This window comes from Channa argus, unplaced genomic scaffold (assembly GCF_033026475.1).
Source record: "Channa argus isolate prfri unplaced genomic scaffold, Channa argus male v1.0 Contig004, whole genome shotgun sequence".
Lineage (NCBI taxonomy): Eukaryota > Metazoa > Chordata > Actinopteri > Anabantiformes > Channidae > Channa > Channa argus.
The window spans coordinates 171,984-194,431 of record NW_027125223.1 but is presented as its reverse complement, the minus strand read 5'-3'; the positions used below and the strand labels follow the sequence as shown (position 1 = coordinate 194,431).

Below are 22,448 nucleotides of genomic sequence, written 5' to 3'. Positions count from 1 at the left end.
AAATAAAAACAACACATATGGCCAGGACCGTAACATGGTCTACTAGTAATGAAGCACGATGGTTGAAAAACCAATAAAGTAGCAAAACAGCAATGAAAGAACAAAATTTGATGAAAATATAGAACAATTTCTATGAATAAATAGGCAGTAACACCAGCTTGTGCTGCCCGTAAACCCAAGCAAAAAAGCTTACAGCACCTGGTATTCCCAGGCGGTCTTCCTACCAAGTACTAACCAGGCCCGGCTCTATTTGGCTGCCGAGATCGGACGAGATCGGGCGCTTAGAGAGCGGTGTGGCCGTAAGCTGCATTTGACATCATCAACAGCTCTTAAAAACGCTGGAGAAGCAGAATGCATGACACTTGCTAAGAAGAAGATAAATGTGGCAAAGTACAAAGTACTATAACTGTACTGGTCTGTTACGCCCCTGTCCAGGGGGTCAGGGTGCAACATACAAAGATAAATTAGCATGTTCCCTCTCCGATCCCCAAACCAAAATCCAGGATCGAGATGTTCCAACAGAATGATATTCATTTTAAACGAAAGAAAGTGTCAAACAAAACATGACACTACAACTCAGGGCGAACCAAGGCCAACATAATAAACAAAATAAGCCATTTCCCACAGAAAGTGCTAGCTAGCCTGATAGAATTAACAAACCAAAAGACAGTCGCTAACCCTAACTCCCAAATGTGAAAACAATCCAAAGAAAATGGCAGTTCACCCCTACAGATTTAATACTATTTACAAAATATACAATTTATAAACAAAACCACGGCACAAAACCTAACAATTCAAAAATGCTAAATAAAGTTTGGAAACCAAGACCAGCAAACAGGTGCTGCTGCCAGAAAGAGCCTCGCTAGCTGTTGGGAACCGTACTTTTAAAACTCCAGGAAGTGTAGGATGGACCAATCAGCTTCCTGTACTGCCCCCCAATCCGGCCAATCAGGCAGGGCACCTATAAGAACAAGAAAATAAAAACAACACATATGGCCAGGACCGTAACATGGTCTACTAGTAATGAAGCACGATGGTTGAAAAACCAATAAAGTAGCAAAACAGCAATGAAAGAACAAAATTTGATGAAAATATAGAACAATTTCTATGAATAAATAGGCAGTAACACCAGCTTGTGCTGCCCGTAAACCCAAGCAAAAAAGCTTACAGCACCTGGTATTCCCAGGCGGTCTTCCTACCAAGTACTAACCAGGCCCGGCTCTATTTGGCTGCCGAGATCGGACGAGATCGGGCGCTTAGAGAGCGGTGTGGCCGTAAGCTGCATTTGACATCATCAACAGCTCTTAAAAACGCTGGAGAAGCAGAATGCATGACACTTGCTAAGAAGAAGATAAATGTGGCAAAGTACAAAGTACTATAACTGTACTGGTCTGTTACGCCCCTGTCCAGGGGGTCAGGGTGCAACATACAAAGATAAATTAACATGTTCCCTCTCCGATCCCCAAACCAAAATCCAGGATCGAGATGTTCCAACAGAATGATATTTATTTTAAACGAAAGAAAGTGTCAAAAAAAACATGACACTACAACTCAGGGCGAACCAAGGCCAACATAATAAACAAAATAAGCCATTTCCCACAGAAAGTGCTAGCTAGCCTGATAGAAATAAACAAACCAAAACACAGTCGCTAACCCTAACTCCCTAATGTGAAAACAAGAGAAAACAATCAATAGAAAATGGCTGTTCACCCCTACAGATTTAATACGAATTACAAAATATACAATTTATAAACAAAACCACGGCACAAAACCTAACAATTCAAAAATGCTAAATAAGGTTTGGAAACCAAGAACAGCAAACAGGTGCTGCTGCCAGAAAGAGCCTCGCTAGCTGTTGGGAACCGTACTTTTAAAACTCCAGGAAGTGTAGGATGGACCAATCAGCTTCCTGTACTTCCCCTCAATCCGGCCAATCAGGCAGGGCACCTATAAGAACGAGAAAATAAAAACAACACATATGGCCAGGACCGTAACATGGTCTACTAGTAATGAAGCACGATGGTTGAAAAACCAATAAAGTAGCAAAACAGCAATGAAAGAACAAAATTTGATGAAAATATAGAACAATTTCTATGAATAAATAGGCAGTAACACCAGCTTGTGCTGCCCGTAAACCCAAGCAAAAAAGCTTACAGCACCTGGTATTCCCAGGCGGTCTTCCTACCAAGTACTAACCAGGCCCGGCTCTATTTGGCTGCCGAGATCGGACGAGATCGGGCGCTTAGAGAGCGGTGTGGCCGTAAGCTGCATTTGACATCATCAACAGCTCTTAAAAACGCTGGAGAAGCAGAATGCATGACACTTGCTAAGAAGAAGATAAATGTGGCAAAGTACAAAGTACTATAACTGTACTGGTCTGTTACGCCCCTGTCCAGGGGGTCAGGGTGCAACATACAAAGATAAATTAGCATGTTCCCTCTCCGATCCCCAAACCAAAATCCAGGATCGAGATGTTCCAACAGAATGATATTTATTTTAAACGAAAGAAAGTGTCAAACAAAACATGACACTACAACTCAGGGCGAACCAAGGCCAACATAATAAACAAAATAAGCCATTTCCCACAGAAAGTGCTAGCTAGCCTGATAGAAATAAAAAAACCAAAAGACAGTCGCTAACCCTAACTCCCTAATGTGAAAACAAGAGAAAACAATCAAAAGAAAATGGCTGTTCACCCCTACAGATTTAATACGAATTACAAAATATACAATTTATAAACAAAACCACGGCACAAAACCTAAGAATTCAAAAATGCTAAATAAGGTTTGGAAACCAAGAACAGCAAACAGGTGCTGCTGCCAGAAAGAGCCTCGCTAGCTGTTGGGAACCGTACTTTTAAAACTCCAGGAAGTGTAGGATGGACCAATCAGCTTCCTGTACTGCCCCTCAATCCGGCCAATCAGGCAGGGCACCTATAAGAACGAGAAAATAAAAACAACACATATGGCCAGGACCGTAACATGGTCTACTAGTAATGAAGCACGATGGTTGAAAAACCAATAAAGTAGCAAAACAGCAATGAAAGAACAAAATTTGATGAAAATATACAACAATTTCTATGAATAAATAGGCAGTAACACCAGCTTGTGCTGCCCGTAAACCCAAGCAAAAAAGCTTACAGCACCTGGTATTCCCAGGCGGTCTTCCTACCAAGTACTAACCAGGCCCGGCTCTATTTGGCTGCCGAGATCGGACGAGATCGGGCGCTTAGAGAGCGGTGTGGCCGTAAGCTGCATTTGACATCATCAACAGCTCTTAAAAACGCTGGAGAAGCAGAATGCATGACACTTGCTAAGAAGAAGATAAATGTGGCAAAGTACAAAGTACTATAACTGTACTGGTCTGTTACGCCCCTGTCCAGGGGGTCAGGGTGCAACATACAAAGATAAATTAGCATGTTCCCTCTCCGATCCCCAAACCAAAATCCAGGATCGAGATGTTCCAACAGAATGATATTTATTTTAAACGAAAGAAAGTGTCAAACAAAACATGACACTACAACTCAGGGCGAACCAAGGCCAACATAATAAACAAAATAAGCCATTTCCCACAGAAAGTGCTAGCTAGCCTGATAGAAATAAAAAAACCAAAAGACAGTCGCTAACCCTAACTCCCTAATGTGAAAACAAGAGAAAACAATCAAAAGAAAATGGCTGTTCACCCCTACAGATTTAATACGAATTACAAAATATACAATTTATAAACAAAACCACGGCACAAAACCTAAGAATTCAAAAATGCTAAATAAGGTTTGGAAACCAAGAACAGCAAACAGGTGCTGCTGCCAGAAAGAGCCTCGCTAGCTGTTGGGAACCGTACTTTTAAAACTCCAGGAAGTGTAGGATGGACCAATCAGCTTCCTGTACTGCCCCTCAATCCGGCCAATCAGGCAGGGCACCTATAAGAACGAGAAAATAAAAACAACACATATGGCCAGGACCGTAACATGGTCTACTAGTAATGAAGCACGATGGTTGAAAAACCAATAAAGTAGCAAAACAGCAATGAAAGAACAAAATTTGATGAAAATATAGAACAATTTCTATGAATAAATAGGCAGTAACACCAGCTTGTGCTGCCCGTAAACCCAAGCAAAAAAGCTTACAGCACCTGGTATTCCCAGGCGGTCTTCCTACCAAGTACTAACCAGGCCCGGCTCTATTTGGCTGCCGAGATCGGGCGCTTAGAGAGCGGTGTGGCCGTAAGCTGCATTTGACATCATCAACAGCTCTTAAAAACGCTGGAGAAGCAGAATGCATGACACTTGCTAAGAAGAAGATAAATGTGGCAAAGTACAAAGTACTATAACTGTACTGGTCTGTTACGCCCCTGTCCAGGGGGTCAGGGTGCAACATACAAAGACAAATTAGCATGTTCCCTCTCCGATCCCCAAACCAAACTCCAGTATCGAGATGTTCCAACAGAATGATATTTATTTTAAACGAAAGAAAGTGTCAAACAAAACATGACACTACAACTCAGGGCAAACCAAGGCCAACATAATAAACAAAATAAGCTATTTCCCACAGAAAGTGCTAGCTAGCCTGATAGAAATAAACAATCCAAAAGACAGTCGCTAACCCTAACTCCCTAATGTGAAAACAGTCCAAAGAAAATGGCTGTTCACCCCTACAGATTTAATACTATTTAAAAAATATACAATTTATAAACAAAACCACGGCATAAAACCTAACAATTCAAAAATGCTAAATAAAGTTTGGAAACCAAGAACAGCAAACAGGTGCTGCTGCCAGAAAGAGCCTCGCTAGCTGTTGGGAACCGTACTTTTAAAACTCCAGGAAGTGTAGGATGGACCAATCAGCTTCCTGTACTGCCCCCCAATCCGGCCAATCAGGCAGGGCACCTATAAGAACAACATATCAAAAACAACACATATGGCCAGGACCGTAACATGGTCTACTAGTAATGAAGCACGATGGTTGACAAACCAATAAAGTAGCAAAACAGCAATGAAAGAACAAAATTTGATGAAAATATAGAACAATTTCTATGAATAAATAGGCAGTAACACCAGCTTGTGCTGCCCGTAAACCCAAGCAAAAAAGCTTACAGCACCTGGTATTCCCAGGCGGTCTTCCTACCAAGTACTAACCAGGCCCGGCTCTATTTGGCTGCCGAGATCGGACGAGATCGGGCGCTTAGAGAGCGGTGTGGCCGTAAGCTGCATTTGACATCATCAACAGCTCTTAAAAACGCTGGAGAAGCAGAATGCATGACACTTGCTAAGAAGAAGATAAATGTGGCAAAGTACAAAGTACTATAACTGTACTGGTCTGTTACGCCCCTGTCCAGGGGGTCAGGGTGCAACATACAAAGATAAATTAGCATGTTCCCTCTCCGATCCCCAAACCAAAATCCAGTATCGAGATGTTCCAACAGAATGATAATTATTTTAAACGAAAGAAAGTGTCAAACAAAACATGACACTACAACTCAGGGCTAACCAAGGCCAACATAATAAACAAAATAAGCCATTTCCCACAGAAAGTGCTAGCTAGCCTGATAGAAATAAACAAACCAAAAGACAGTCGCTAACCCTAACTCCCTAATGTGAAAACAAGAGAAAACAATCAAAAGAAAATGGCTGTTCACCCCTACAGATTTAATACGAATTACAAAATATACAATTTATAAACAAAACCACGGCACAAAACCTAACAATTCAAAAATGCTAAATAAGGTTTGGAAACCAAGAACAGCAAACAGGTGCTGCTGCCAGAAAGAGCCTCGCTAGCTGTTGGGAACCGTACTTTTAAAACTTCAGGAAGTGTAGGATGGACCAATCAGCTTCCTGTACTGCCCCTCAATCCGGCCAATCAGGCAGGGCACCTATAAGAACGAGAAAATAAAAACAACACATATGGCCAGGACCGTAACATGGTCTACTAGTAATGAACCACGATGGTTGAAAAACCAATAAAGTAGCAAGACAGCAATGAAAGAACAAAATTTGATGAAAATATAGAACAATTTCTATGAATAAATAGGCAGTAACACTAGCTTGTGCTGCCCGTAAACCCAAGCAAAAAAGCTTACAGCACCTGGTATTCCCAGGCGGTCTTCCTACCAAGTACTAACCAGGCCCGGCTCTATTTGGCTGCCGAGATCGGACGAGATCGGGCGCTTAGAGAGCGGTGTGGCCGTAAGCTGCATTTGACATCATCAACAGCTCTTAAAAACGCTGGAGAAGCAGAATGCATGACACTTGCTAAGAAGAAGATAAATGTGGCAAAGTACAAAGTACTATAACTGTACTGGTCTGTTACGCCCCTGTCCAGGGGGTCAGGGTGCAACATACAAAGATAAATTAACATGTTCCCTCTCCGATCCCCAAACCAAAATCCAGGATCGAGATGTTCCAACAGAATGATATTTATTTTAAACAAAAGAAAGTGTCAAACAAAACATGACACTACAACTCAGGGCGAACCAAGGCCAACATAATAAACAAAATAAGCCATTTCCCACAGAAAGTGCTAGCTAGCCTGATAGAAATAAACAAACCAAAAGACAGTCGCTAACCCTAACTCCCTAATGTGAAAACAAGAGAAAACAATCAAAAGAAAATGGCTGTTCACCCCTACAGATTTAATACGAATTACAAAATATACAATTTATAAACAAAACCACGGCACAAAACCTAACAATTCAAAAATGCTAAATAAGGTTTGGAAACCAAGAACAGCAAACAGGTGCTGCTGCCAGAAAGAGCCTCGCTAGCTGTTGGGAACCGTACTTTTAAAACTTCAGGAAGTGTAGGATGGACCAATCAGCTTCCTGTACTGCCCCTCAATCCGGCCAATCAGGCAGGGCACCTATAAGAACGAGAAAATAAAAACAACACATATGGCCAGGACCGTAACATGGTCTACTAGTAATGAAGCACGATGGTTGAAAAACCAATAAAGTAGCAAAACAGCAATGAAAGAACAAAATTTGATGAAAATATAGAACAATTTCTATGAATAAATAGGCAGTAACACTAGCTTGTGCTGCCCGTAAACCCAAGCAAAAAAGCTTACAGCACCTGGTATTCCCAGGCGGTCTTCCTACCAAGTACTAACCAGGCCCGGCTCTATTTGGCTGCCGAGATCGGACGAGATCGGGCGCTTAGAGAGCGGTGTGGCCGTAAGCTGCATTTGACATCATCAACAGCTCTTAAAAACGCTGGAGAAGCAGAATGCATGACACTTGCTAAGAAGAAGATAAATGTGGCAAAGTACAAAGTACTATAACTGTACTGGTCTGTTACGCCCCTGTCCAGGGGGTCAGGGTGCAACATACAAAGATAAATTAACATGTTCCCTCTCCGATCCCCAAACCAAAATCCAGGATCGAGATGTTCCAACAGAATGATATTTATTTTAAACGAAAGAAAGTGTCAAACAAAACATGACACTACAACTCAGGGCGAACCAAGGCCAACATAATAAACAAAATAAGCCATTTCCCACAGAAAGTGCTAGCTAGCCTGATAGAAATAAACAAACCAAAACACAGTCGCTAACCCTAACTCCCTAATGTGAAAACAAGAGAAAACAATCAATAGAAAATGGCTGTTCACCCCTACAGATTTAATACGAATTACAAAATATACAATTTATAAACAAAACCACGGCACAAAACCTAACAATTCAAAAATGCTAAATAAGGTTTGGAAACCAAGAACAGCAAACAGGTGCTGCTGCCAGAAAGAGCCTCGCTAGCTGTTGGGAACCGTACTTTTAAAACTCCAGGAAGTGTAGGATGGACCAATCAGCTTCCTGTACTGCCCCTCAATCCGGCCAATCAGGCAGGGCACCTATAAGAACGAGAAAATAAAAACAACACATATGGCCAGGACCGTAACATGGTCTACTAGTAATGAAGCACGATGGTTGAAAAACCAATAAAGTAGCAAAACAGCAATGAAAGAACAAAATTTGATGAAAATATACAACAATTTCTATGAATAAATAGGCAGTAACACCAGCTTGTGCTGCCCGTAAACCCAAGCAAAAAAGCTTACAGCACCTGGTATTCCCAGGCGGTCTTCCTACCAAGTACTAACCAGGCCCGGCTCTATTTGGCTGCCGAGATCGGACGAGATCGGGCGCTTAGAGAGCGGTGTGGCCGTAAGCTGCATTTGACATCATCAACAGCTCTTAAAAACGCTGGAGAAGCAGAATGCATGACACTTGCTAAGAAGAAGATAAATGTGGCAAAGTACAAAGTACTATAACTGTACTGGTCTGTTACGCCCCTGTCCAGGGGGTCAGGGTGCAACATACAAAGATAAATTAACATGTTCCCTCTCCGATCCCCAAACCAAAATCCAGGATCGAGATGTTCCAACAGAATGATATTTATTTTAAACGAAAGAAAGTGTCAAACAAAACATGACACTACAACTCAGGGCGAACCAAGGCCAACATAATAAACAAAATAAGCCATTTCCCACAGAAAGTGCTAGCTAGCCTGATAGAAATAAACAAACCAAAACACAGTCGCTAACCCTAACTCCCTAATGTGAAAACAAGAGAAAACAATCAAAAGAAAATGGCTGTTCACCCCTACAGATTTAATACGAATTACAAAATATACAATTTATAAACAAAACCACGGCACAAAACCTAAGAATTCAAAAATGCTAAATAAGGTTTGGAAACCAAGAACAGCAAACAGGTGCTGCTGCCAGAAAGAGCCTCGCTAGCTGTTGGGAACCGTACTTTTAAAACTCCAGGAAGTGTAGGATGGACCAATCAGCTTCCTGTACTGCCCCTCAATCCGGCCAATCAGGCAGGGCACCTATAAGAACGAGAAAATAAAAACAACACATATGGCCAGGACCGTAACATGGTCTACTAGTAATGAAGCACGATGGTTGAAAAACCAATAAAGTAGCAAAACAGCAATGAAAGAACAAAATTTGATGAAAATATAGAACAATTTCTATGAATAAATAGGCAGTAACACCAGCTTGTGCTGCCCGTAAACCCAAGCAAAAAAGCTTACAGCACCTGGTATTCCCAGGCGGTCTTCCTACCAAGTACTAACCAGGCCCGGCTCTATTTGGCTGCCGAGATCGGACGAGATCGGGCGCTTAGAGAGCGGTGTGGCCGTAAGCTGCATTTGACATCATCAACAGCTCTTAAAAACGCTGGAGAAGCAGAATGCATGACACTTGCTAAGAAGAAGATAAATGTGGCAAAGTACAAAGTACTATAACTGTACTGGTCTGTTACGCCCCTGTCCAGGGGGTCAGGGTGCAACATACAAAGATAAATTAGCATGTTCCCTCTCCGATCCCCAAACCAAAATCCAGGATCGAGATGTTCCAACAGAATGATATTTATTTTAAACGAAAGAAAGTGTCAAACAAAACATGACACTACAACTCAGGGCGAACCAAGGCCAACATAATAAACAAAATAAGCCATTTCCCACAGAAAGTGCTAGCTAGCCTGATAGAAATAAAAAAACCAAAAGACAGTCGCTAACCCTAACTCCCTAATGTGAAAACAAGAGAAAACAATCAAAAGAAAATGGCTGTTCACCCCTACAGATTTAATACGAATTACAAAATATACAATTTATAAACAAAACCACGGCACAAAACCTAAGAATTCAAAAATGCTAAATAAGGTTTGGAAACCAAGAACAGCAAACAGGTGCTGCTGCCAGAAAGAGCCTCGCTAGCTGTTGGGAACCGTACTTTTAAAACTCCAGGAAGTGTAGGATGGACCAATCAGCTTCCTGTACTGCCCCTCAATCCGGCCAATCAGGCAGGGCACCTATAAGAACGAGAAAATAAAAACAACACATATGGCCAGGACCGTAACATGGTCTACTAGTAATGAAGCACGATGGTTGAAAAACCAATAAAGTAGCAAAACAGCAATGAAAGAACAAAATTTGATGAAAATATACAACAATTTCTATGAATAAATAGGCAGTAACACCAGCTTGTGCTGCCCGTAAACCCAAGCAAAAAAGCTTACAGCACCTGGTATTCCCAGGCGGTCTTCCTACCAAGTACTAACCAGGCCCGGCTCTATTTGGCTGCCGAGATCGGACGAGATCGGGCGCTTAGAGAGCGGTGTGGCCGTAAGCTGCATTTGACATCATCAACAGCTCTTAAAAACGCTGGAGAAGCAGAATGCATGACACTTGCTAAGAAGAAGATAAATGTGGCAAAGTACAAAGTACTATAACTGTACTGGTCTGTTACGCCCCTGTCCAGGGGGTCAGGGTGCAACATACAAAGATAAATTAGCATGTTCCCTCTCCGATCCCCAAACCAAAATCCAGGATCGAGATGTTCCAACAGAATGATATTTATTTTAAACGAAAGAAAGTGTCAAACAAAACATGACACTACAACTCAGGGCGAACCAAGGCCAACATAATAAACAAAATAAGCCATTTCCCACAGAAAGTGCTAGCTAGCCTGATAGAAATAAAAAAACCAAAAGACAGTCGCTAACCCTAACTCCCTAATGTGAAAACAAGAGAAAACAATCAAAAGAAAATGGCTGTTCACCCCTACAGATTTAATACGAATTACAAAATATACAATTTATAAACAAAACCACGGCACAAAACCTAACAATTCAAAAATGCTAAATAAGGTTTGGAAACCAAGAACAGCAAACAGGTGCTGCTGCCAGAAAGAGCCTCGCTAGCTGTTGGGAACCGTACTTTTAAAACTTCAGGAAGTGTAGGATGGACCAATCAGCTTCCTGTACTGCCCCTCAATCCGGCCAATCAGGCAGGGCACCTATAAGAACGAGAAAATAAAAACAACACATATGGCCAGGACCGTAACATGGTCTACTAGTAATGAAGCACGATGGTTGAAAAACCAATAAAGTAGCAAAACAGCAATGAAAGAACAAAATTTGATGAAAATATAGAACAATTTCTATGAATAAATAGGCAGTAACACTAGCTTGTGCTGCCCGTAAACCCAAGCAAAAAAGCTTACAGCACCTGGTTTTCCCAGGCGGTCTTCCTACCAAGTACTAACCAGGCCCGGCTCTATTTGGCTGCCGAGATCGGACGAGATCGGGCGCTTAGAGAGCGGTGTGGCCGTAAGCTGCATTTGACATCATCAACAGCTCTTAAAAACGCTGGAGAAGCAGAATGCATGACACTTGCTAAGAAGAAGATAAATGTGGCAAAGTACAAAGTACTATAACTGTACTGGTCTGTTACGCCCCTGTCCAGGGGGTCAGGGTGCAACATACAAAGATAAATTAACATGTTCCCTCTCCGATCCCCAAACCAAAATCCAGGATCGAGATGTTCCAACAGAATGATATTTATTTTAAACGAAAGAAAGTGTCAAACAAAACATGACACTACAACTCAGGGCGAACCAAGGCCAACATAATAAACAAAATAAGCCATTTCCCACAGAAAGTGCTAGCTAGCCTGATAGAAATAAACAAACCAAAAGACAGTCGCTAACCCTAACTCCCTAATGTGAAAACAAGAGAAAACAATCAAAAGAAAATGGCTGTTCACCCCTACAGATTTAATACGAATTACAAAATATACAATTTATAAACAAAACCACGGCACAAAACCTAACAATTCAAAAATGCTAAATAAGGTTTGGAAACCAAGAACAGCAAACAGGTGCTGCTGCCAGAAAGAGCCTCGCTAGCTGTTGGGAACCGTACTTTTAAAACTTCAGGAAGTGTAGGATGGACCAATCAGCTTCCTGTACTGCCCCTCAATCCGGCCAATCAGGCAGGGCACCTATAAGAACGAGAAAATAAAAACAACACATATGGCCAGGACCGTAACATGGTCTACTAGTAATGAAGCACGATGGTTGAAAAACCAATAAAGTAGCAAAACAGCAATGAAAGAACAAAATTTGATGAAAATATAGAACAATTTCTATGAATAAATAGGCAGTAACACTAGCTTGTGCTGCCCGTAAACCCAAGCAAAAAAGCTTACAGCACCTGGTATTCCCAGGCGGTCTTCCTACCAAGTACTAACCAGGCCCGGCTCTATTTGGCTGCCGAGATCGGACGAGATCGGGCGCTTAGAGAGCGGTGTGGCCGTAAGCTGCATTTGACATCATCAACAGCTCTTAAAAACGCTGGAGAAGCAGAATGCATGACACTTGCTAAGAAGAAGATAAATGTGGCAAAGTACAAAGTACTATAACTGTACTGGTCTGTTACGCCCCTGTCCAGGGGGTCAGGGTGCAACATACAAAGATAAATTAGCATGTTCCCTCTCCGATCCCCAAACCAAAATCCAGGATCGAGATGTTCCAACAGAATGATATTTATTTTAAACGAAAGAAAGTGTCAAACAAAACATGACACTACAACTCAGGGCGAACCAAGGCCAACATAATAAACAAAATAAGCCATTTCCCACAGAAAGTGCTAGCTAGCCTGATAGAAATAAAAAAACCAAAAGACAGTCGCTAACCCTAACTCCCTAATGTGAAAACAAGAGAAAACAATCAAAAGAAAATGGCTGTTCACCCCTACAGATTTAATACGAATTACAAAATATACAATTTATAAACAAAACCACGGCACAAAACCTAAGAATTCAAAAATGCTAAATAAGGTTTGGAAACCAAGAACAGCAAACAGGTGCTGCTGCCAGAAAGAGCCTCGCTAGCTGTTGGGAACCGTACTTTTAAAACTCCAGGAAGTGTAGGATGGACCAATCAGCTTCCTGTACTGCCCCTCAATCCGGCCAATCAGGCAGGGCACCTATAAGAACGAGAAAATAAAAACAACACATATGGCCAGGACCGTAACATGGTCTACTAGTAATGAAGCACGATGGTTGAAAAACCAATAAAGTAGCAAAACAGCAATGAAAGAACAAAATTTGATGAAAATATAGAACAATTTCTATGAATAAATAGGCAGTAACACCAGCTTGTGCTGCCCGTAAACCCAAGCAAAAAAGCTTACAGCACCTGGTATTCCCAGGCGGTCTTCCTACCAAGTACTAACCAGGCCCGGCTCTATTTGGCTGCCGAGATCGGGCGCTTAGAGAGCGGTGTGGCCGTAAGCTGCATTTGACATCATCAACAGCTCTTAAAAACGCTGGAGAAGCAGAATGCATGACACTTGCTAAGAAGAAGATAAATGTGGCAAAGTACAAAGTACTATAACTGTACTGGTCTGTTACGCCCCTGTCCAGGGGGTCAGGGTGCAACATACAAAGACAAATTAGCATGTTCCCTCTCCGATCCCCAAACCAAACTCCAGTATCGAGATGTTCCAACAGAATGATATTTATTTTAAACGAAAGAAAGTGTCAAACAAAACATGACACTACAACTCAGGGCAAACCAAGGCCAACATAATAAACAAAATAAGCTATTTCCCACAGAAAGTGCTAGCTAGCCTGATAGAAATAAACAATCCAAAAGACAGTCGCTAACCCTAACTCCCTAATGTGAAAACAGTCCAAAGAAAATGGCTGTTCACCCCTACAGATTTAATACTATTTACAAAATATACAATTTATAAACAAAACCACGGCATAAAACCTAACAATTCAAAAATGCTAAATAAAGTTTGGAAACCAAGAACAGCAAACAGGTGCTGCTGCCAGAAAGAGCCTCGCTAGCTGTTGGGAACCGTACTTTTAAAACTCCAGGAAGTGTAGGATGGACCAATCAGCTTCCTGTACTGCCCCCCAATCCGGCCAATCAGGCAGGGCACCTATAAGAACAACATATCAAAAACAACACATATGGCCAAGACCGTAACATGGTCTACTAGTAATGAAGCACGATGGTTGACAAACCAATAAAGTAGCAAAACAGCAATGAAAGAACAAAATTTGATGAAAATATAGAACAATTTCTATGAATAAATAGGCAGTAACACCAGCTTGTGCTGCCCGTAAACCCAAGCAAAAAAGCTTACAGCACCTGGTATTCCCAGGCGGTCTTCCTACCAAGTACTAACCAGGCCCGGCTCTATTTGGCTGCCGAGATCGGACGAGATCGGGCGCTTAGAGAGCGGTGTGGCCGTAAGCTGCATTTGACATCATCAACAGCTCTTAAAAACGCTGGAGAAGCAGAATGCATGACACTTGCTAAGAAGAAGATAAATGTGGCAAAGTACAAAGTACTATAACTGTACTGGTCTGTTACGCCCCTGTCCAGGGGGTCAGGGTGCAACATACAAAGATAAATTAGCATGTTCCCTCTCCGATCCCCAAACCAAAATCCAGTATCGAGATGTTCCAACAGAATGATAATTATTTTAAACGAAAGAAAGTGTCAAACAAAACATGACACTACAACTCAGGGCTAACCAAGGCCAACATAATAAACAAAATAAGCCATTTCCCACAGAAAGTGCTAGCTAGCCTGATAGAAATAAACAAACCAAAAGACAGTCGCTAACCCTAACTCCCTAATGTGAAAACAAGAGAAAACAATCAAAAGAAAATGGCTGTTCACCCCTACAGATTTAATACGAATTACAAAATATACAATTTATAAACAAAACCACGGCACAAAACCTAACAATTCAAAAATGCTAAATAAGGTTTGGAAACCAAGAACAGCAAACAGGTGCTGCTGCCAGAAAGAGCCTCGCTAGCTGTTGGGAACCGTACTTTTAAAACTTCAGGAAGTGTAGGATGGACCAATCAGCTTCCTGTACTGCCCCTCAATCCGGCCAATCAGGCAGGGCACCTATAAGAACGAGAAAATAAAAACAACACATATGGCCAGGACCGTAACATGGTCTACTAGTAATGAAGCACGATGGTTGAAAAACCAATAAAGTAGCAAAACAGCAATGAAAGAACAAAATTTGATGAAAATATAGAACAATTTCTATGAATAAATAGGCAGTAACACTAGCTTGTGCTGCCCGTAAACCCAAGCAAAAAAGCTTACAGCACCTGGTATTCCCAGGCGGTCTTCCTACCAAGTACTAACCAGGCCCGGCTCTATTTGGCTGCCGAGATCGGACGAGATCGGGCGCTTAGAGAGCGGTGTGGCCGTAAGCTGCATTTGACATCATCAACAGCTCTTAAAAACGCTGGAGAAGCAGAATGCATGACACTTGCTAAGAAGAAGATAAATGTGGCAAAGTACAAAGTACTATAACTGTACTGGTCTGTTACGCCCCTGTCCAGGGGGTCAGGGTGCAACATACAAAGATAAATTAACATGTTCCCTCTCCGATCCCCAAACCAAAATCCAGGATCGAGATGTTCCAACAGAATGATATTTATTTTAAACGAAAGAAAGTGTCAAACAAAACATGACACTACAACTCAGGGCGAACCAAGGCCAACATAATAAACAAAATAAGCCATTTCCCACAGAAAGTGCTAGCTAGCCTGATAGAAATAAACAAACCAAAAGACAGTCGCTAACCCTAACTCCCTAATGTGAAAACAAGAGAAAACAATCAAAAGAAAATGGCTGTTCACCCCTACAGATTTAATACGAATTACAAAATATACAATTTATAAACAAAACCACGGCACAAAACCTAACAATTCAAAAATGCTAAATAAGGTTTGGAAACCAAGAACAGCAAACAGGTGCTGCTGCCAGAAAGAGCCTCGCTAGCTGTTGGGAACCGTACTTTTAAAACTTCAGGAAGTGTAGGATGGACCAATCAGCTTCCTGTACTGCCCCTCAATCCGGCCAATCAGGCAGGGCACCTATAAGAACGAGAAAATAAAAACAACACATATGGCCAGGACCGTAACATGGTCTACTAGTAATGAAGCACGATGGTTGAAAAACCAATAAAGTAGCAAAACAGCAATGAAAGAACAAAATTTGATGAAAATATAGAACAATTTCTATGAATAAATAGGCAGTAACACTAGCTTGTGCTGCCCGTAAACCCAAGCAAAAAAGCTTACAGCACCTGGTATTCCCAGGCGGTCTTCCTACCAAGTACTAACCAGGCCCGGCTCTATTTGGCTGCCGAGATCGGACGAGATCGGGCGCTTAGAGAGCGGTGTGGCCGTAAGCTGCATTTGACATCATCAACAGCTCTTAAAAACGCTGGAGAAGCAGAATGCATGACACTTGCTAAGAAGAAGATAAATGTGGCAAAGTACAAAGTACTATAACTGTACTGGTCTGTTACGCCCCTGTCCAGGGGGTCAGGGTGCAACATACAAAGATAAATTAACATGTTCCCTCTCCGATCCCCAAACCAAAATCCAGGATCGAGATGTTCCAACAGAATGATATTTATTTTAAACGAAAGAAAGTGTCAAACAAAACATGACACTACAACTCAGGGCGAACCAAGGCCAACATAATAAACAAAATAAGCCATTTCCCACAGAAAGTGCTAGCTAGCCTGATAGAAATAAACAAACCAAAACACAGTCGCTAACCCTAACTCCCTAATGTGAAAACAAGAGAAAACAATCAATAGAAAATGGCTGTTCACCCCTACAGATTTAATACGAATTACAAAATATACAATTTATAAACAAAACCACGGCACAAAACCTAACAATTCAAAAATGCTAAATAAGGTTTGGAAACCAAGAACAGCAAACAGGTGCTGCTGCCAGAAAGAGCCTCGCTAGCTGTTGGGAACCGTACTTTTAAAACTCCAGGAAGTGTAGGATGGACCAATCAGCTTCCTGTACTGCCCCTCAATCCGGCCAATCAGGCAGGGCACCTATAAGAACGAGAAAATAAAAACAACACATATGGCCAGGACCGTAACATGGTCTACTAGTAATGAAGCACGATGGTTGAAAAACCAATAAAGTAGCAAAACAGCAATGAAAGAACAAAATTTGATGAAAATATACAACAATTTCTATGAATAAATAGGCAGTAACACCAGCTTGTGCTGCCCGTAAACCCAAGCAAAAAAGCTTACAGCACCTGGTATTCCCAGGCGGTCTTCCTACCAAGTACTAACCAGGCCCGGCTCTATTTGGCTGCCGAGATCGGACGAGATCGGGCGCTTAGAGAGCGGTGTGGCCGTAAGCTGCATTTGACATCATCAACAGCTCTTAAAAACGCTGGAGAAGCAGAATGCATGACACTTGCTAAGAAGAAGATAAATGTGGCAAAGTACAAAGTACTATAACTGTACTGGTCTGTTACGCCCCTGTCCAGGGGGTCAGGGTGCAACATACAAAGATAAATTAACATGTTCCCTCTCCGATCCCCAAACCAAAATCCAGGATCGAGATGTTCCAACAGAATGATATTTATTTTAAACGAAAGAAAGTGTCAAACAAAACATGACACTACAACTCAGGGCGAACCAAGGCCAACATAATAAACAAAATAAGCCATTTCCCACAGAAAGTGCTAGCTAGCCTGATAGAAATAAAAAAACCAAAAGACAGTCGCTAACCCTAACTCCCTAATGTGAAAACAAGAGAAAACAATCAAAAGAAAATGGCTGTTCACCCCTACAGATTTAATACGAATTACAAAATATACAATTTATAAACAAAACCACGGCACAAAACCTAAGAATTCAAAAATGCTAAATAAGGTTTGGAAACCAAGAACAGCAAACAGGTGCTGCTGCCAGAAAGAGCCTCGCTAGCTGTTGGGAACCGTACTTTTAAAACTCCAGGAAGTGTAGGATGGACCAATCAGCTTCCTGTACTGCCCCTCAATCCGGCCAATCAGGCAGGGCACCTATAAGAACGAGAAAATAAAAACAACACATATGGCCAGGACCGTAACATGGTCTACTAGTAATGAAGCACGATGGTTGAAAAACCAATAAAGTAGCAAAACAGCAATGAAAGAACAAAATTTGATGAAAATATACAACAATTTCTATGAATAAATAGGCAGTAACACCAGCTTGTGCTGCCCGTAAACCCAAGCAAAAAAGCTTACAGCACCTGGTATTCCCAGGCGGTCTTCCTACCAAGTACTAACCAGGCCCGGCTCTATTTGGCTGCCGAGATCGGACGAGATCGGGCGCTTAGAGAGCGGTGTGGCCGTAAGCTGCATTTGACATCATCAACAGCTCTTAAAAACGCTGGAGAAGCAGAATGCATGACACTTGCTAAGAAGAAGATAAATGTGGCAAAGTACAAAGTACTATAACTGTACTGGTCTGTTACGCCCCTGTCCAGGGGGTCAGGGTGCAACATACAAAGATAAATTAGCATGTTCCCTCTCCGATCCCCAAACCAAAATCCAGGATCGAGATGTTCCAACAGAATGATATTTATTTTAAACGAAAGAAAGTGTCAAACAAAACATGACACTACAACTCAGGGCGAACCAAGGCCAACATAATAAACAAAATAAGCCATTTCCCACAGAAAGTGCTAGCTAGCCTGATAGAAATAAAAAAACCAAAAGACAGTCGCTAACCCTAACTCCCTAATGTGAAAACAAGAGAAAACAATCAAAAGAAAATGGCTGTTCACCCCTACAGATTTAATACGAATTACAAAATATACAATTTATAAACAAAACCACGGCACAAAACCTAAGAATTCAAAAATGCTAAATAAGGTTTGGAAACCAAGAACAGCAAACAGGTGCTGCTGCCAGAAAGAGCCTCGCTAGCTGTTGGGAACCGTACTTTTAAAACTCCAGGAAGTGTAGGATGGACCAATCAGCTTCCTGTACTGCCCCTCAATCCGGCCAATCAGGCAGGGCACCTATAAGAACGAGAAAATAAAAACAACACATATGGCCAGGACCGTAACATGGTCTACTAGTAATGAAGCACGATGGTTGAAAAACCAATAAAGTAGCAAAACAGCAATGAAAGAACAAAATTTGATGAAAATATAGAACAATTTCTATGAATAAATAGGCAGTAACACCAGCTTGTGCTGCCCGTAAACCCAAGCAAAAAAGCTTACAGCACCTGGTATTCCCAGGCGGTCTTCCTACCAAGTACTAACCAGGCCCGGCTCTATTTGGCTGCCGAGATCGGACGAGATCGGGCGCTTAGAGAGCGGTGTGGCCGTAAGCTGCATTTGACATCATCAACAGCTCTTAAAAACGCTGGAGAAGCAGAATGCATGACACTTGCTAAGAAGAAGATAAATGTGGCAAAGTACAAAGTACTATAACTGTACTGGTCTGTTACGCCCCTGTCCAGGGGGTCAGGGTGCAACATACAAAGATAAATTAGCATGTTCCCTCTCCGATCCCCAAACCAAAATCCAGGATCGAGATGTTCCAACAGAATGATATTTATTTTAAACGAAAGAAAGTGTCAAACAAAACATGACACTACAACTCAGGGCGAACCAAGGCCAACATAATAAACAAAATAAGCCATTTCCCACAGAAAGTGCTAGCTAGCCTGATAGAAATAAAGAAACCAAAAGACAGTCGCTAACCCTAACTCCCTAATGTGAAAACAGTCCAAAGAAAATGGCTGTTCACCCCTACAGATTTAATACTATTTACAAAATATACAATTTATAAACAAAACCACGGCACAAAACCTAACAATTCAAAAATGCTAAATAAGGTTTGGAAACCAAGAACAGCAAACAGGTGCTGCTGCCAGAAAGAGCCTCGCTAGCTGTTGGGAACCGTACTTTTAAAACTCCAGGAAGTGTAGGATGGACCAATCAGCTTCCTGTACTGCCCCTCAATCCGGCCAATCAGGCAGGGCACCTATAAGAACAACATATCAAAAACAACACATATGGCCAGGACCGTAACATGGTCTACTAGTAATGAAGCACGATGGTTGACAAACCAATAAAGTAGCAAAACAGTAATGAAAGAACAAAATTTGATGAAAATATAGAACAATTTCTATGAATAAATAGGCAGTAACACCAGCTTGTGCTGCCCGTAAACCCAAGCAAAAAAGCTTACAGCACCTGGTATTCCCACGCGGTCTTCCTACCAAGTACTAACCAGGCCCGGCTCTATTTGGCTGCCGAGATCGGACGAGATCGGGCGCTTAGAGAGCGGTGTGGCCGTAAGCTGCATTTGACATCATCAACAGCTCTTAAAAACGTTGGAGAAGCAGAATGCATGAAACTTGCTAAGACGAAGATAAATGTGGCAAAGTACAAAGTACTATAACTGTACTGGTCTGTTACGCCCCTGTCCAGGGGGTCAGGGTGCAACATACAAAGATAAATTAGCATGTTCCCTCTCCGATCCCCAAACCAAAATCCAGGATCGAGATGTTCCAACAGAATGATATTTATTTTAAACGAAAGAAAGTGTCAAACAAAACATGACACTACAACTCAGGGCGAACCAAGGCCAACATAATAAACAAAATAAGCCATTTCCCACAGAAAGTGCTAGCTAGCCTGATAGAAATAAACAAACCAAAAGACAGTCGCTAACCCTAACTCCCTAATGTGAAAACAAGAGAAAACAATCAAAAGAAAATGGCTGTTCACCCCTACAGATTTAATACGAATTACAAAATATACAATTTATAAACAAAACCACGGCACAAAACCTAACAATTCAAAAATGCTAAATAAGGTTTGGAAACCAAGAACAGCAAACAGGTGCTGCTGCCAGAAAGAGCCTCGCTAGCTGTTGGAAACCGTACTTTTAAAACTCCAGGAAGTGTAGGATGGACCAATCAGCTTCCTGTACTGCCCCTCAATCCGGCCAATCAGGCAGGGCACCTATAAGAACGAGAAAATAAAAACAACACATATGGCCAGGACCGTAACATGGTCTACTAGTAATGAAGCACGATGGTTGAAAAACCAATAAAGTAGCAAAACAGCAATGAAAGAACAAAATTTGATGAAAATATAGAACAATTTCTATGAATAAATAGGCAGTAACACCAGCTTGTGCTGCCCGTAAACCCAAGCAAAAAAGCTTACAGCACCTGGTATTCCCAGGCGGTCTTCCTACCAAGTACTAACCAGGCCCGGCTCTATTTGGCTGCCGAGATCGGGCGCTTATTTTTTTTTTTTTATCTTTTTATTATCAAAAATACACTTTACAAAATAAAAATTAACTATATACAGAGAAACATAAAGAAAAAGAGTAAATTCATTCGTCTTTTTAACAGTAAATCAAACAAATTAAAGCAAAGCAAGCCTCTTCCCCTTTTTTCCACATATTTGTATGCACATATATACATGTATACATACATATTTATACATACACACATATATATACATATATACATACACCTACATACACACATACATTCTTAAATACACGCCCATATACTACAAGGTTAAATAAATTCACCCAAAATCGAAGTGCAATCTACCCTCCCCATCCAGCTCACATAAATCATTCCTTGCCCCCCACCTAGCTATAAACTCATCCTCATCCACTGAAAACAGAATTCTCATGTAATGTGTCACCATATTTTGAAAAAAACCCACCCTGTTTGTCCTTTTCCCCCCATACAAAGCATAATTTCTACCAACATACAACACATGACGTGCTACACTCAATAAAAAATTGATTAAACCAACATTACATCTTTTATCACCTTTTTGTTTCCCAAAGCACCACACCCAGTCCCATGCTTCCCCTTCTAACTTAGGCAGTTTACACTTATTGATTAACAACGTTTTAACCCAGTCCCTGAAATCCCGTGTGACTGTACAGTATAGCATAAAGTGGTTAAAATCTTCATCTTCCACCCTACAGACCGGACAGGTTCTCGCATACGTGCTTTTACTTATCTGGTGAAGGACGACAGAAACCAGCACCCTTCTGTGACGCAGCAGGAAGTTTGAGTTTGCTATTGCAGGGGGAAGCCACTTACTGTGTATATTTGACCAAATTTCAGAGACGGGACGGGTAAGAAAGAGATGAGACCATGCAGTGTTTGCTGTAGGTTCTTGGAATATTTTGTTAATTAAAACCCTATACCAAAATTTTGATTGTAAATCTTGCAGTTTTCTGTTTTTGACGTCACAGGTCAGAGCAAAATCCAGCTCGTCGTCCTCCACCCGATCCTCATCCACTTCCGACAACCACTCTTTCCACTCTTGCGGCATTCGCTCTAATAAATCATCACAAAATCGAACAACTCTAGCCTTTTTTATATTAAACCCTTTCATCCTAATTTTACTAAATACCGCAAGAGGGCTAGGAGCCCCTGTCTGGTCTAAAACATCTTTAATCTGATGTAGCGCCTCAGTCAAGATGCCCCGACCGGCCTTACATCCCTCTCGGCCGCTGAGGCAGGGGTTCCCAAAGATGGGCTGGTTTAACACACTTTGTTTTGATGTAATTACACACTCCAACTGGGGCAGGATTTCCACCCATGCCTCAGCCGCCTCCTGGAAGAGTGGACATGTTCCCACAATAGGCCGGCCGAGTGTGACGCTACATAGATTGTAAAAGCCGCACATACCTCTTTTCAGTACATCATCATACAAATAATCCTCCCATATGTTTTTAGTTTTCTGGCTCAGCATTTTCTTAAACAGTTTTATTCTTAATGACTTCAATTTTGCTTTTAAAT

General features: G+C 41.5%; 21 pseudogenes; all 21 read right to left on the bottom strand.

Annotated features, from left to right (window-relative positions):
* Window positions 1-186: 186 nt before the first annotated feature.
* LOC137109564 (5S ribosomal RNA) lies at window positions 187-305 on the bottom strand (annotated as a pseudogene).
* Window positions 306-1,161: 856 nt separating this feature from the next.
* On the bottom strand, window positions 1,162-1,280 carry LOC137109563 (5S ribosomal RNA; annotated as a pseudogene).
* Window positions 1,281-2,147: 867 nt separating this feature from the next.
* LOC137109562 (5S ribosomal RNA) lies at window positions 2,148-2,266 on the bottom strand (annotated as a pseudogene).
* Window positions 2,267-3,133: 867 nt separating this feature from the next.
* LOC137109561 (5S ribosomal RNA) lies at window positions 3,134-3,252 on the bottom strand (annotated as a pseudogene).
* Window positions 3,253-4,119: 867 nt separating this feature from the next.
* Window positions 4,120-4,228, bottom strand: LOC137109964 (5S ribosomal RNA; annotated as a pseudogene).
* Window positions 4,229-5,085: 857 nt separating this feature from the next.
* On the bottom strand, window positions 5,086-5,204 carry LOC137109560 (5S ribosomal RNA; annotated as a pseudogene).
* Window positions 5,205-6,071: 867 nt separating this feature from the next.
* Window positions 6,072-6,190, bottom strand: LOC137109557 (5S ribosomal RNA; annotated as a pseudogene).
* Window positions 6,191-7,057: 867 nt separating this feature from the next.
* Window positions 7,058-7,176, bottom strand: LOC137109556 (5S ribosomal RNA; annotated as a pseudogene).
* Window positions 7,177-8,043: 867 nt separating this feature from the next.
* On the bottom strand, window positions 8,044-8,162 carry LOC137109555 (5S ribosomal RNA; annotated as a pseudogene).
* An 867-nt stretch (window positions 8,163-9,029) lies between these two features.
* On the bottom strand, window positions 9,030-9,148 carry LOC137109554 (5S ribosomal RNA; annotated as a pseudogene).
* Window positions 9,149-10,015: 867 nt separating this feature from the next.
* Window positions 10,016-10,134, bottom strand: LOC137109553 (5S ribosomal RNA; annotated as a pseudogene).
* Window positions 10,135-11,001: 867 nt separating this feature from the next.
* On the bottom strand, window positions 11,002-11,120 carry LOC137109618 (5S ribosomal RNA; annotated as a pseudogene).
* An 867-nt stretch (window positions 11,121-11,987) lies between these two features.
* On the bottom strand, window positions 11,988-12,106 carry LOC137109552 (5S ribosomal RNA; annotated as a pseudogene).
* An 867-nt stretch (window positions 12,107-12,973) lies between these two features.
* Window positions 12,974-13,082, bottom strand: LOC137109963 (5S ribosomal RNA; annotated as a pseudogene).
* Window positions 13,083-13,939: 857 nt separating this feature from the next.
* On the bottom strand, window positions 13,940-14,058 carry LOC137109551 (5S ribosomal RNA; annotated as a pseudogene).
* An 867-nt stretch (window positions 14,059-14,925) lies between these two features.
* Window positions 14,926-15,044, bottom strand: LOC137109550 (5S ribosomal RNA; annotated as a pseudogene).
* Window positions 15,045-15,911: 867 nt separating this feature from the next.
* Window positions 15,912-16,030, bottom strand: LOC137109549 (5S ribosomal RNA; annotated as a pseudogene).
* An 867-nt stretch (window positions 16,031-16,897) lies between these two features.
* LOC137109548 (5S ribosomal RNA) lies at window positions 16,898-17,016 on the bottom strand (annotated as a pseudogene).
* An 867-nt stretch (window positions 17,017-17,883) lies between these two features.
* LOC137109546 (5S ribosomal RNA) lies at window positions 17,884-18,002 on the bottom strand (annotated as a pseudogene).
* An 867-nt stretch (window positions 18,003-18,869) lies between these two features.
* LOC137109545 (5S ribosomal RNA) lies at window positions 18,870-18,988 on the bottom strand (annotated as a pseudogene).
* Window positions 18,989-19,845: 857 nt separating this feature from the next.
* LOC137109646 (5S ribosomal RNA) lies at window positions 19,846-19,964 on the bottom strand (annotated as a pseudogene).
* Between the last annotated feature and the right edge of the window lie 2,484 nt (window positions 19,965-22,448).